The following is a 14,883-nucleotide window of genomic DNA, read 5'->3' as shown; positions in this document are numbered from 1 at the left end:
CCAAATGGCTGTGTCTGTTGTGATACAAAAGATTTTAATTTTTTTTTTAATAAGATACTTCAAAAAGTCTAATGCTTAAGACAATTGTTAATTGTACATTAGCAGGCTGTGTCAGGCAACAGTTTATGTATGCTATAAAGAAACAGTTGGACCTATTGATTTTTGCCCATTGGTATCAACTTCTGTGAGGATGAGCAATACATCTTAGTGTTCAATGGACCCAACAGCTTTAAAATGGGATAAAATGGACCTGGAAATTTTGAATGTATTTCCTGTACAAGTCTGGGGTTTTTTTGTCTCCATGGACTTTGGAACTCTGCTGATTATTTTACCTATTTTTATCTATTAATTTTTACTCAGATATTTGTACACACATTTTTAGTGGAGAATAAATGCTTCCATTGATTTACCAATCTCAATAAACTAGATTTTGATCAACATAACTGATTGAACTTGCAGATACAAGGGAGTGAAACATTAAGCTCAGTATGTTAAGACAAATAAACGGGACTGCCTTGCAAGAGATCTGCAAGTGTGCAGATTGCTGAAAGCATCCTGGGCCAGATGCCTCATAATTAGAAATGACAATTAAATAAATTAACACTATGAAGAGGTAGGATGCAGCGTGACTGTTGTGAGGAAAGAGAGCTGTGTAAATATTTCCCTGTTTTGAGATAGTACTGCGGATGGACTGGGGGAAGCACTGAGCTCTTCCCTTTGTATAAACTAGTATACCCATGCTTATGTGTGCTAAACAGAAAGCCAGATTCCTGGTGAAAGCATCTTCAAATTAGTAAAGTTATCAGTAGTCAAATAAGTAAAGGCAACTTTCTTGGAGTATATGGGGGAGGAAGGATTTTTTGTTACGTAAATCTTACTGAAAATACCCTGCTAGTGACTTTTCTAGTTGAGTTTTAAATTCTTTGTATAGTATAAAGCTACTTTTATTTTCTGTGTGGCATTATTAGTATTTATTTAATGCTTACACATAGTCATGGAAAAATTACTTACCTTGTACTTCCTTACAATATTTATGTGTCTAATATCATTGAAGCCTATGAGAGTATTTTCTTATAAATTATCAGGGTTTGTTCCTTCTAGATATTAACATTTCTAAATAGATAAGAACTTCACATTTCCGCATAGATTGAAACATACCGAGTCCTAAGAAGTGTTTGATGTTCTAGAGACACAGCTTAAATGAAAACATGAAAAATATAGTGTTAAATTACAGTAATGTGACTTGAACACTCAAAATAGGTAAACCGTAGCTGTGATCTATGTAAACCCGGCGTGGTACAGGAAAGCAGTATGGTTACCTCCAATGTGTATAGTATGACTGTGGTTTTTAGTGATTAATATAGCTAAAATAATATAACCAAACATTACTAATAACTATAACCATTAAATACCATTTCAAGCATCACAGGCTGAAAAGAATCTATACATTGTGTACTGAAACATCCTCCCCTTCAGAGGCAAACCTAACTCTTTCTAGCTGTTCAACTAGATTTATTGGCTACAACACAAGTCTTTAATGAACCTTAACAAAACAGTCAATTAGCAAAGAGCTTACCACTATATTAGAGCAGTTTTTATGAAAACATGTTGCTCTAAATTTTGAGTCCCTATTATGTTTTGCGTTTTTTTAAATTGATTTTTCAGTTCAATTTGCTGATTTTGAGTGCTTCTTCCCAATTACCCAACTTCTAGGCTTCATCACATACCCTGCTTAGTTTCAGGCTACTGCTGCACTCATCATTCAGCAAGTTAGCAGTGCAGTAAGACCTATTTCATTGGCATAGTGTAAATGTCTTGCCTAATTTAAAAAATAAATAGAATAGCATGCTTTACCCATCAAGTATAATAACATGGAGGAAAATGTTTCCAAGTGAATATGCCTGCTTGTATTTCACAGTTAAGGTACTTCTCATTTTGGGCTCAGATTATCAAAAGTAAAACTAGTAATAGTGATACTACAACAGACTAATGATTTGTCTAGTCCAGAATCCTGTCTCAGGCAGATTGCTGAATCAGATACACTTAAGAGAGATGCAGAAAACCCTCTCCATATATAATTTGTCCATTCTTCCATCTTCTACTTGGTGGTACTTGATTTACTTCCTGGACCATGAAGATTTGTATCCTCATGTTTGCAATTTAATTATGACCTGACCTACCTTCATTTTCATATCAATGTAATTTAAACAAAAGGATTGGCTAACTTGTTTTCAGGATGTCTTTCAATTGTGAAATCTTCAGACTAACCTTTTGTTACATAGTATTTTTTTATCTAGTACCACTTCCAAATGATTTGCTTCCAGTAATCCCTTGCTCTCCTGTCATGAGAATGGTATCTTGCTATAACCAGTTTTGTTTTCATATCATCCATTAGCTTATGTATCTTTGTTTCCCCTATATTTATCTCTTTTGTAGCTGAATATTTCTAATCTGTCATTATTCCTTCATTACGTCTGTGATTTTTTTTGAAGTTTTACTGCTGTATCAATTCAAGTATTTTTTTTTTCTAATAGGGAATGACCAGAAATTATTACAATAATTAAACCATCTTGATGAGTTTAATCAGTGATGTAGTGTCTTATCAAGGCTGGAATTCTTGGAGGTGCTCAACCTTCTTTAGTTTCAAACACTCAAGCAAACCAAAGCTCTTGGAGGACACAGTTGTGAATTATAAGGAAACGGCTATAGGAAAGAGAACTGTGAGTTAGGCTTCTTCACATGTTGTTCACATGTGGAACAGTCAGTCTTAAATTCCCCTTTTTTTCTGGTGTTTTTTAGTGTTTTGGTTTTTGCTAACATTGAAAGAAGCATGACTTCAATATGGAGAGCTGGTAGATGTTGTCTGCCCTAGGACAGTTGTATAGCCTCTCTTTAGGGGAAGTGGAAGATGTCATTTTGGACACTTTCTGAAGAAGCTGGGCAGAGAGCTATGTTCTCTCACAGGCCTCTTCCATAAAAACCAAACCAAAACAAAAAAATACCAACACCAAAACAAAAAAAAGCAAAACAACTTATCATCAACAACAACACTTTACATGGATATATTTAAATGAAATTACCTGCAGGTGATGCATGTATGTGAACTCCGTCTTGTCAGCATTTAACCTGTTGAATAATGTTCAGAATACAACTTCCAGGAAGCTTTAATGTGGGGACACCCTAGTTTGAAGAGATCAGCTGGAATGTCATACAACACTGAACATCTTATTCCCATTGAGGTGTAGGCAGTTCATGCAATAGCAGAACCTCAGGTCTGTAGTACCAAACACCTTGAACTCAACACTTATGATTAACTCTGAAAACTCTCCTTTCACTCTCTCAGAATCAGCATCTTGTTTTAATTCTTAACTAGTATTAACTGCTACTGCAAGATTTATTTTGTTTTATAGAAAATATGAGTGAGGAGGCAGAGATAGGACTGGTTACTATACTGGTGATACAAATAAAGTGTTCAGAGACAACATAACTTTCTTTCCCTTTTCTCAGGTGAGCTGGTAATGCTGACTATAATAGTGAGGTTCAAGGCATGAAAGCCCAAGAACAGTGAAGGAGAACAAATGTTCATTGAAGAAATAGAGCCATCATTTTGCCTGCACCTGCATTCTGTCTGCATTTGTGTGCTGTTATCAGGGTTCAGGAGATGTGTGGTACCTTATACCAAGAAAAAATCATTGCCCCTGAGAGGAAGGACAACTCCCATTGCATTTTTAGAAGGTTCTCAGGAAGTATAAGGTAAAGAAAGCTTGCCCTGTGGTGTGTGTAAGTATTTCTCTGTCTGTGCTAAATAGTGGGTGATATTCCATTTCATTTCTCTCTAAAAGAAATGCAGTTCACAGTGATGTTTTTGTCTTATCCTCAAATTTCTATTTAAATTTTGCTTATACTTGTATGTGCTGTTATCTTGTCTCTTGTCCATTCTTAGACCAAAACAGCTATTTTATACTCAGCCAATAATACTGCATGCAAACAGGCATTTCCTAACATTTCTGCCAGTCAAAACTTACCTGAGATAGGATAAGCCAATCATTCGAATTGGGTTTGTCCAAATACCTTACTGCATTGGTGAGACACTGGGTACTTCAGTTAGTCAAGATGTAGTCAGTTCTTGACATCCAGCTTTGTAACTCATCAGTACATAATGGAAGTCTTCAAAGGTCAATCTTATAACATTGAAAATCTGTCTTCTCATGTTGCAAATACACAAGTGAGACAAATATACGTGCCGGCCTAGTAGGCATTAAGGACAACGACATAGTTAGTTTAAGATGATTCTTGAATAAGGGTTCTTCAAGGATGTAGTCTGTTTCCAGTGGCAGTGATAAAAGGTTCTTAAAGGCTGCAAAAAGTAATATAAAAAGTAACTATTGTTTCAGTAGTTTTATCCACCTAAAATTCTCTCTTTTCTCCTGATTAAGAAAAATAAATGACCTGTTAAATCTTTTGGTTTGGGATTTTATCTCTATTGTCCTCATATAAATCAAGGGTAACTTCATTGAGACTATCACAGATTTATAGTGATGTAAACAAAGATTAGTATTAATCAGGCCATCGATCTATAAAGGAAAAATGCCATGGGTTGTGTTTCAAATATTTATATCAAGGTTGTTCAGCATTTAATAGTAGAGCAATAATTATAGAAGACAGTAAGTGAGTGCTTTTAAAGAATGGCTGGAGTAGACCAGAGCTAGCACAGTTGGGAAGGATACGAAAAATACCAAAGATTGCTCTTCTCCCTCCGGCTAATGTGAAGAAGTCACCAGAAGATCAACACTCACCTTTTTGGATATTAAACATTATACTTTTCTCAGAGTAAAAGTTATTAGCTTCATGGTCCTGGCAAAATTCCATTTTTTATAACTGTGTTACAGCTCCTTAGTTGCTTCTGTTAGCAGCTAAGGGAGTCTCCACTTCCTGTCCTAAAGAGCTAGGTAGAAACTATTGTGTGACATTTACTGCTAGCACTAGACCTTGGCTTTGACAAGGTCTTCAGGGGAATATTTCGGAAACCATTTTGACTTTAATGGGATGCCCATCTACAAGATTTGTCCTCTATCTGTTAGACCTTTTATAGCTATGCAACATGTGTTTCTTGTCTATGAAAGTCTTTTACCTGACTTTCACTTCTCTGATAGATCAAAACATGCCAGTAGAGTAAAACTGACTTTATTCCAGCTGTTCTTTCTCCCTTGTTTGGTGCTGAGGTCTCTGCCCTGGACTGCACCAGCTGTGCACTCCACAACAGGGAGCTGTAGGACATTGAGATTTCTTCTCATAGCTTTCTGGGCAGCTTGAAGGAAGCAGAGATTTCAAAGTTACAATCCTTTTAAAGAAGGTGAAGGATCTGATATTCTTTCACATTTCACCAGAACGAGGTGTCATCCCTTGTGCAGAAGTGTCCCTAAGTAATAAGGGAATGCAGATTGCTACCATCTTGATACTGTAGTATAATTTTATTAGCTATTTCATAACTTATTGGTAGTGAATTTAGATGACTTTATATGGAACTGGGCAATAGTGAGTCAACCCTTTTGTGCATGAGTCCAGCACTGCACCATAGAAATAGAGATCGTAAACCAATGTGAAAACCTTTATAGCTTAATATTGATACATCAAAATAGCAGGAAATGGAGATTATACTATAACTTTTAGGAAGCCCTGGACATGATTTGGTACTATACTACTATAGTCATGGTTTATTTTTAGTGCATCCTTTTCTCGATTCCATCAAGAGCATGGAAGAGCAGCCTTGTCCACCCAGGGGGTATGCTTTTGAACCATTCACCTGTTTTGATTCTGGGAGGAAACAGTAACTGTCTACCCTAACAACTACCCATGCATGCCAGAATGCCCTGGTCTAATGAGTCTTTTATTGAGACTGCCTGTGGTTTTCCATAAAGCAGTGCAGCAATGTGGTTGCATTTACTTGAGCCATGGGAACATTATTACCAAAGCTGCAAGTGCCTCATCTCTGGCGTAACTGTAAAGCCCCCACAGCACAGTTGTTTCTGTATGTCTTGTTAGGAATGAGGGAGCAGAGCCACAAAACATGTCTAGTCTGTCTGTTCATGGTTCTTTCTCTTCTGTTATAAAGGGCTACCTCAATTTTTTTCAGGATTATCAAGCTGTATTTCAATTCCTGCACAAATACTTGATGAAGTCATCTGTCTTTGTAAGCTCCTAAATTTACAACATCCATAAAGGATTTGTCTTAAGGGGAAAAAAATCACATCTAGGTGATCTAATTTTCTCCTGAAACAGGGAAACGGTTCTTGTGGATAAGAGCACCCACAGTAGGTACTCTTTACTTCTCATGCGGAAGTATCCTCTAAATGAAACTACCAAAGAATAGATACAAACCAAGTTCAATAGCTGTACCTGAGAAGAGTTGTCTCCAGTTCGCTATCAAAAGAGAAAGGTGCTGTGCATGAGATATGGAGAGCTTTGTGCACACTAGCCTAGTTCTGTTCAGTGTCTTCATTACAGACCTGGATGATGGCATAAGCAGCATGCTTATATTTATTTGCTAGGAGGAACTGCAAGTACGTTGTAAAACAAGCTGAGAATTAGAAATTACTGTATAAATTGAGTGGTTTAATGAAAAATAGAATGAAAATAAACAGGCCATAAGGTAGCACTCATGTAGGAATAACTAACTGTGCACAAAGATGTTAGAGGGTAACTGGCCAAATAACAGGTCTGTAGAAAAGGAAATGAGGGAAACAATCACAGGTAACAGGAATCACCAATATTGTGCTCCTCACAAAAAGAAATTAAATTATGGTATATAAAAAGAAGTAAGGTTTGCAAGATGTGTAAAGAGATCCTCCCAAATTATTCAGCATTACTAGCATTGTGTCTGATTTAGAGCAGACAAAAAAAAAAAGAAAAAAGAAAAAAGAAGAAGAAGAAGAAATTAGGAGGACTAAGAGTGGAATTTGAGATGCAAATACTTACAAGACCACAATTTAACACAATTTAAAAGAATGTGAAATGTAAAGGTAACAAATGTTTGATGACATTGTTGAGCAGCCAAGTGGTTTGGATCATCACTCTCTGCTACTGGTAAGAGTAGGCAGGTCCTTCTCAAGACTGGCTGTTCTCCAGAAACTGAGTTGTAGGATAAGGAGATACTAGAAAAAGATACTGATTTGAAAATGCAATACATTTCTCAATTCCAGGAAGTGAAATATGAAGTAGATGGGCTAATTAAATGTAACAGGTGATGGTGGAGAGTTGTCCATTAAAAACAGCAACTCCACCCTTTTAAAAAAAAATAAATAATAATTCTAAGAATTTTAAAAGTGATTGGGGAATTAAAAGCCTGTAAGACTTACACCTGGACCTGGCAAGCAGGACAAAATGTTAACTCAGAATAGCTAATAGTCCTAGGAAGAGTCTAGCCAGGATGGATTCAACAAAAGTGTAACTGCTACCCCTCTCTCCAGCCAGGTAAGTGAAGTGTGGGATGTAGAAGCAACACCTGACCTAATTAAACTAAGTATTCACAAGGCCATTCATACAGCCTCCAGAAGGATATTAGAGAGACTAGATAATACAGTGCAAGGCACAAAGTACTTTTTTGGGCCAGAAACTGAGATGAAATGAAGATACATACTTGGTTAGGTTTCAGTAGGGAAAAAAATGAGAGCAGGTCTTCTCTTGTTTGATGTATTTATTAATCTCAAAATACAGATCTGTATTGAAGCAGAAAATTTGTAGAATTTCTTCAAAGCTCTTGCCCTGACTTGAGTCAGAGTGAGGAATTAAAAAAAGATCTAAACAACAAGGTGAATAAATGATGTGTAATGTTGACAGATACATTAGAAAAGGTTCTAAAGGGCAACCATACCTAGTTGTGTCTTTTTGTCACTATGGTTAAGAGATGCCAGTTCTTTCAGCTGACAGCACAGGAGAAGAGAGCTCATGTCCTAGCACTTCTGAGTCCCCAACCTGAATAACTGTATCCAGTGGCCTTTGAGACAGATTACTGTCTTCAGCAGAGAGTAACGTACATTTCTCTGGGCCCCTAGTGAGATGGCTTCAGTGTGCTGCCTCAATTAGCACCAGTGATGCTGCTAACGCTTTGCTGCAGATACTAGCAAGCCGAAAGATTCCCTCCTCAGATCCAAGTGAGCGCTCCCAGAAAGGACATTCTTTCTGTTCAGAAATAATTCCTCCTACATCTAATCTGAAAATGAGAAGAAGTATACACAGGACATGGGCTACAGGGCATCCATCTCTTCGAGGTGTCTCAAAGGCTCTTACTTAGGCCTGTGTGGGGAAAGACCAGTTACGTTACAAGAAACCCTGGATGCAAAGTGATCTTGCCATATTGTTGCTGTTAAATAGTTCCCATGATTATAAACATGCCCCTGAGATGGAGGCAGCTTCTGGCACCTTCTTACAGAGGCCACCACTGTATCCTCCCCATATCAAAACTTTGCCACATAACCCCCTTTCCAACCTTATGTTTTATAGCAAAGTTTTGCTTTTCCTGCTTTCCTTAGAATTGAAGGTAGTGGCATTCTGGTGATAAGTGATTGCCCCCAAATACCATGCTGCACCTCGTATCAAGTCTTGTTGGTATTTTGGAGTAGATTATAATGACCTAAACTCCTCCTTTCCCATTTGTGTAGGTCAGGACGTGCTTTTCGGATTACAAGAAGGAATATTTGGGTTTTACTGGATTAAATTCCTTGGGTAAATAAAAATATGATTTTTAAATTTGCATAAATTGTTGGTCACATCACAAGTTTTGCTGCATTTTAAAGCAGAGGAAACATGCATGCAGGTTTCTTCCCGACCTGAATCTACCTACTTTTGGGTTTGCTAACAGAGAAATCAAAAGATATACAAAAATGCTTATGCTGAAATTTCAGCTGTGGCTGCACTTGTGTTTCCTCCTAGGATTGTTCGTTTCCCATCTCTTCAAGTTGAGGGGTTAGTCGATATGCCTCAGACAGTGGAAGCTGAACGTGGCTTTCACAGCCACTGAAAGCACAGGCTATCTCAGGCATACCCTAGCAGCCTCTCAAGGCTGGTATGGAAGATAGGAAAAAATAACATTCAACCTATTTTGTACAAAGTAATGTGTGGAATATTTAACAAGACAGCAAGTCTAGACATACTGTATGCAGGGTGCTGCAAAGGTCAAACACCAAACAAATGTATAAAAATGGGCTTCTGAAAGAGAAGAGAGAAATTTACATTTCTTGTAAATAATCCTGAAGTATTTTAAATCACTCTGAAATATAAGAACTACTTTGAAGGCAGGTGAGGGTCAACATACTGAAATACTGAAACACAGTTTTTCTGTAAATGACCAGAGAGACCTGTTGTGGTGGCAGGCAGGTAGAAGGCACCACATTTGGAGCGTGATGGATAGGAACAGGTTTACTGCTGTGTTGTTAGATCTGGAGTGTGAAACTTATCTGTGGGTCTCTGTGCTTTCCAGAAGGTTTGGCAGAACTGAGTAGATGATCAGATAATGGTGGAAATTATTACTTCAGCAGGTGATCAAATGCGTTTCTACACATTGGTTTAAGATGCTGAATACAAATTCCAAAATATTAACTAAACAAGGAGTAATATTTTTGAAAGTTTTTATATTTTAATTTCAAGTGGGTAATTTAAAAAAAAATATACAAAGGTATTCATGAGCCACAGATACAGAAAGGTTTCCAACTGATGTTAAAATGATGTAAGCACTAAACTTCTGTTGCCTTGGAAGTGTATGTAGGCATTTTAGTTCTTGTTACTCTATGCATCCTGCATTTGTGTTTTAATTTTGTAATGTAGTTACTGGTAAGATGTAATCATTCTTGATGCATGTGTTAAAAACTAAGCCCTAAAAAACCTGCTGTGTGTAGCATAAACTGCAAGTTATTCTTAACTGTTACTATTTTTAGTACCAGTGAGAGATGCTCAACTCTTGTCTCTAGTATTTTATGTGCATAAAAGCAGAAACATTGTTAGTGATAACTTTCAAAAAAGTACACCTGATTTTGACAGCTGTCCCTAAGTGCTACAGTAACACAGGGAAGTAATGGCCACAGGTGCAAATGAGCCCTTTTCCTGGGAGAGGGATCAGAAGCTGTGAGTGAAGTGAATCCCATATGAGATGTTATCCAGAACCTCCCTCTGCACAGCATCACATTTTGGAAAAGAGGGACTATGTGCTGTACTTGTTAAGAATCATAAATACATTCTTCCTTGTACAAAAGGCTTTATATTTGCTATTATCCTGTCTTATTTTCTGGTTCATGCTATGACGCTTTCTGAGCACAGAATACTTATTTCAGATGATTAGAATTTACTCTTGTAAGAGACTCAGACAATGTTGTGGAGTTTTTTGAGGCTGAAGCACCTATGTTGTTTTCCATGATCCTTTGGAACTTGGCAGGAAAGAACATCTCCTTCAGAGAAAAGCACTTCTTACTCTATGAAATTCTCTTCGGTTCTGGCTGGAATCTAAACCTGGTAATTTCCCTTTTTAGCACTTGATTTGTTAGCAAAACGCTGGCAGTTTGTCAAAACATAAACAGTGTAACCTGGCACACTGTGCTGCTAGGAATAACAGCATCACGCACTGGCAGGAAGACAGTCTCTACAGGGAACAGAGAGAAAGAGTCTTGGGTAGACTGACTTCTAATGAAATGTTGTCTTACCTGTTCCAGTGATTAAACCAATAATAACCTCCAAACCCCACTTCCCAGTTAGGAAAAAAATCTTTTCTCTTTGACAGGTGATGTAGTTACTCTTGTGTGGTGTTTGTACATAGATGGTGATAGGGAAACTGGGAACTGTCGTGGCTTCTCTTTCCCCTTGTTCTCACTTGAAGAAAAGACAGGGAAAACAGCAGTCATCTTCTTCGTGTGCGTTTTCTTGGGTTAAAAGCCACTTCAGTTTCAGAGTCAGGCATCCAACAGTTACGAAAAGCCCCAATGACAGTCTTTGGTGTAACCTTTGAATTCAACCTCTATATGCACTGGTGAGGCTGCACCTATGTTTTGGTCTCCTCACTACAAGAAGGACACTGAGATGCTGGAGCATGTCCAGAGAAGGGCAACAAAGCTGGTGAAGGGTGTAAAGCACAGGTCCTATGAAATGAGAAGCTAAGGGACCTGGGGCTGTTTAGCCTGGAGAGGAGGAGGCTCAGAGGAGACCTTATCGCTGTCTACAGCTGCCTGAAAGGAGGTTGTAGGCAGGTGGGCGTCGGTCTCTTCTCCCAGGTACCAAGCAAAAGGACAAAAGGAAGCAGCCTCATGTTGTACCAGTGGAGGTTTGGATTGGACATTAGGAAAAATTTCTTTAATGAAAGGATTGTCAAGCATTGGACCAGGTTACCCAGGGAACTGGTTGAGTCTCCATCCCTGGAGGTATTTAAAAGATGTGTAGACGTGGTGCTTAGGGAGAAGGTTTATTGGTGGACTTGACAGTTCTTAGGTTAAGAGTTGGACTTGATGACTTTAAAGTCTTTTCCAACCTAAACAACTGTGTAAATCTATGATTATGATGTAATCTTTAATTATGGCACTTAACTCTCTTGCCAGCTTTCTCACATATTAGTATATAGATGTAAGTATATCTATGTGTGTCAGGAAGATTCTCAGGTTACGTGTAGAAATCTGAAGATGCATGGAGAATAATGAAGGGGATTGTTGAAAGAGAAGGAATCATCCTGTGATTAAGGCAGGTGAATGAGAAGAATTCTCTTTTATCCCTGTTTCTGCAGTCTTTGTGCATGTTGCTGAGCAAGCCACTTCAACCAAAATACCTTCTGTGGCTAGTTTCTCTCTCACCTCCTAGACCTCTCAGGCCTAATGTGCAGAAGTGCTGAGCACTCACAGCTGTAGATGAAATCAATGGGAAGTGCGGTCACTCAGGGTTTCTGGAAAAAAAGCAGGGTGGGTTGGATAGCTGAGCATGGGAAGGGCAGTAGCTTCTGGGTGGTGGCCTTTCCTCTGCAAATGATTTGCAGCATGGCGCCTCATCTGGCATGGGTTGTTTGGGTTTTTTTGTTTTTTGGGTTTTTTTTTAATTGGCTCTATTGTGGACACAGTACTTTCTGCTGTAAATCTATATTAATTAATGTCTGCAAGGCACTCCTGGCGTAAGATTCCCCAAATAACACAGGTGAAATTAATAACTTTTCTGTGCATAGCAGATTTTTGATGGTATCGAGGATACAGTATTCATGCAGATGTGTACTGTACGCAGTATACACATTACACGCATATATGTATATAAACGCTCATGCAAAGACATCCCTAAATGAATATATATGTTTACATTGTAAAAAATTTAGATGCAAAGATGTAAGGGATGAGGCCCAAGTGACAGAATTGGGACCTGAGGCAATGCCCGGAGAGAAGGTTTATGAGGTAGCAACAGGCAGTCCTGGTGAGGGGCCTGGTGTCATTTCCCTTGACTCACTGGTGTCTTAGCCACTCCTGGGACTGGGGTGAGAGAAGGTTCCAAAAGTCCAGGGACTCAGGCCAATAAACAGGGGCATGTACTAGCCTCAGGGGCTGTCTACATTGGTGGCCCCAGTTGGCAGGTCTGATGCTAGATCCATGACTGGTGTTATCTTCCCCTTCTATGCCCCGCCTGTGTCCCCCATCCCCCCTTTTTTTATTGAAATTGTTAAGTAATGCAAGGCCTACCTCAACTTCTCATAAAGCTGCAGTTTGATTAGATAGAATTGTGAAAGGGTCAATATTTACTGAGTGTTTACAGTTGATGTTTATATACAGGTAGGCCTTGAGTGTTATTTCACCTTAGTCCATGCCAAGGAGATTTGTGAATCTTAGTCACTCTCCCCTTCTCATAGGTGGGATGTGACAAAAGATAGTTTTCTGTTGATGATGCAAGAGTTCAGAATAGCAAATACTTGGATTGCCTTTACAAACTCAAAATTATGAGCTGTTGGGGTTTTTTTCAAGACTTCTTTGAACTCAGCACATTTGATGGCTGCAGTCATCAACTGAGTATAATGATTAATGCTTTTACTGTTACATATTTATAGATGTATTCTTAAACTTTTTTCCCAAATAGAAGCTAGGTAGTATCTCTTTTCCCTGAATAGATGTCGTTCTTAATTAAAGGGTTAAGGTGGATAATGTTTATTAGCGACCAGTTAGAATCATTGCCCTTTCTCCAGCTCTGTGTGAAGCTGTCAGACTAACTAAGCTAGTGGAGGCTGCTTCAGCCACTCATGTGACATCTGGGAGTATTTTCAAATGGTTTTAATTAACTTCAGGAAGGCAGGATGGGAACTCAAGGCACTAAAGAAAAATAAATAGGAATGCATAATTAAGGGTGACCATTGGAGTCTTAGAAGATAATGTATCTTCCTAGTGGACAACTGAATCATGTCAGTAGAGTTACTCTGAATTAATACCTGTAAATATCAGACAAGAAAATGACCTAAAATGGACTAGCCCATAAAGGAGCTACACCTGCTTTCACTGAAATCAATGCTGAGATTTCCATTCATTTCAGTAGCGGTAGGAGATGATGGATTAGGAGAACTTACTGGGGCTTTGGGGAATTATATTCACAACTTTAATTGTATTTATATAAAATGCACATTGATCCTCGAACAAATTCTCAGTATAGTTGACTATTGAAAAAATGCAGAAATGTTGCAAATGCCTCTGCACATTCTTCCTATAATTTAACTTCTTTAAAAGAGAAGAGAATGTAGGGATATAATAGTAGGTATTGCCCTGTTTGCAATGATTTTGAATAGTAAAAAAGATTAAGCAGAGTCTTAAGGCATGAGCTCAGTGAATGTAGCCATAGCTAAACAAACAGTGGCAAATCTGCTCTTTCACTCTGAATTTCAAGATTAAATAAATGGCAAAGTCATTTAAATTATATGTAAGCACATGCAAATATTTAATTAATGGGGTCTTGACAGTTTACATTGTAATTCTTACTCTTATTAAAATCATCCACCAAAATTTGAAGTAGAAATTAAATCTTTCTCTAATTAAAAGCTTTACTTTTCAAATAAGATTGTGTACTGTAACAAGTACTTCTGAATTCTGCGTTAGTACAAAAGCTCTCAAATTTTAGGTCTTCTGTGTAAGCAAACAGGATTCTCTGCTAAAATCTCTGTGACTTATTTAATCATGGTGGTGAGAAATACCTGGCTAGTGCAACAGCCAGCTTGAATGTTGTTATGTATTTTCCTCATACTCAGCTTAACTTCCCTGTGCTTTTTTTTATTCCTCCAGTAGATAATTTGAAGAATTTTGATGTTTAAGAAGCCTGAGGGAAGGGAAGTATGGCATAAAGGGAGAGAGAATAAAAGTCATTAGACAAGTTTTCATTCACCTGTGTGCTTACAAATGATGCCGAGGCATGAACTAAGAGCTTATTTCCATAGTGCATACTGTCGTGTAAATACTTATAGGATTCTTGTAAAGCACTAGGATATTACTGGGGTTAGAATTCATGCTCTTACCAGTTTTGTAGGGGAGAGGAACATAAGAAGACCTCATCTAAACTGATACTAGTTTTGCTTTTGACATCAGAGAACATGTGGGGTGAAATTCTGTACTCAACGGCAGCTGGAGGATTTAATTTGGGTTGACACAGGTGAAATTGAGAAAAAGAGGGCCACAGGGTAGCTGAGCAAATTTAACTACTCCTGGCAGCTGAAGGGGATGGGCTTGTACCACCTGCATGGTCTGCACGTTCCTGCAATGGCTTTGCTGCTTACCTGACTCCTCAGTGATCCTACTTGGCTTGTTAAAGATGAAGAAAACTCTGCCTTTCTTTGCCAGATTAATTTTCTGCTGACTTGATGAACTGGCATACTACAGGGCTGAGCAAAGTTGCTGCAAGGAAAAG

Source organism: Falco biarmicus, chromosome 9 (assembly GCF_023638135.1).
Source record: "Falco biarmicus isolate bFalBia1 chromosome 9, bFalBia1.pri, whole genome shotgun sequence".
Taxonomy (NCBI): domain Eukaryota; kingdom Metazoa; phylum Chordata; class Aves; order Falconiformes; family Falconidae; genus Falco; species Falco biarmicus.
Note: the sequence above shows the minus strand (reverse complement) of the source record.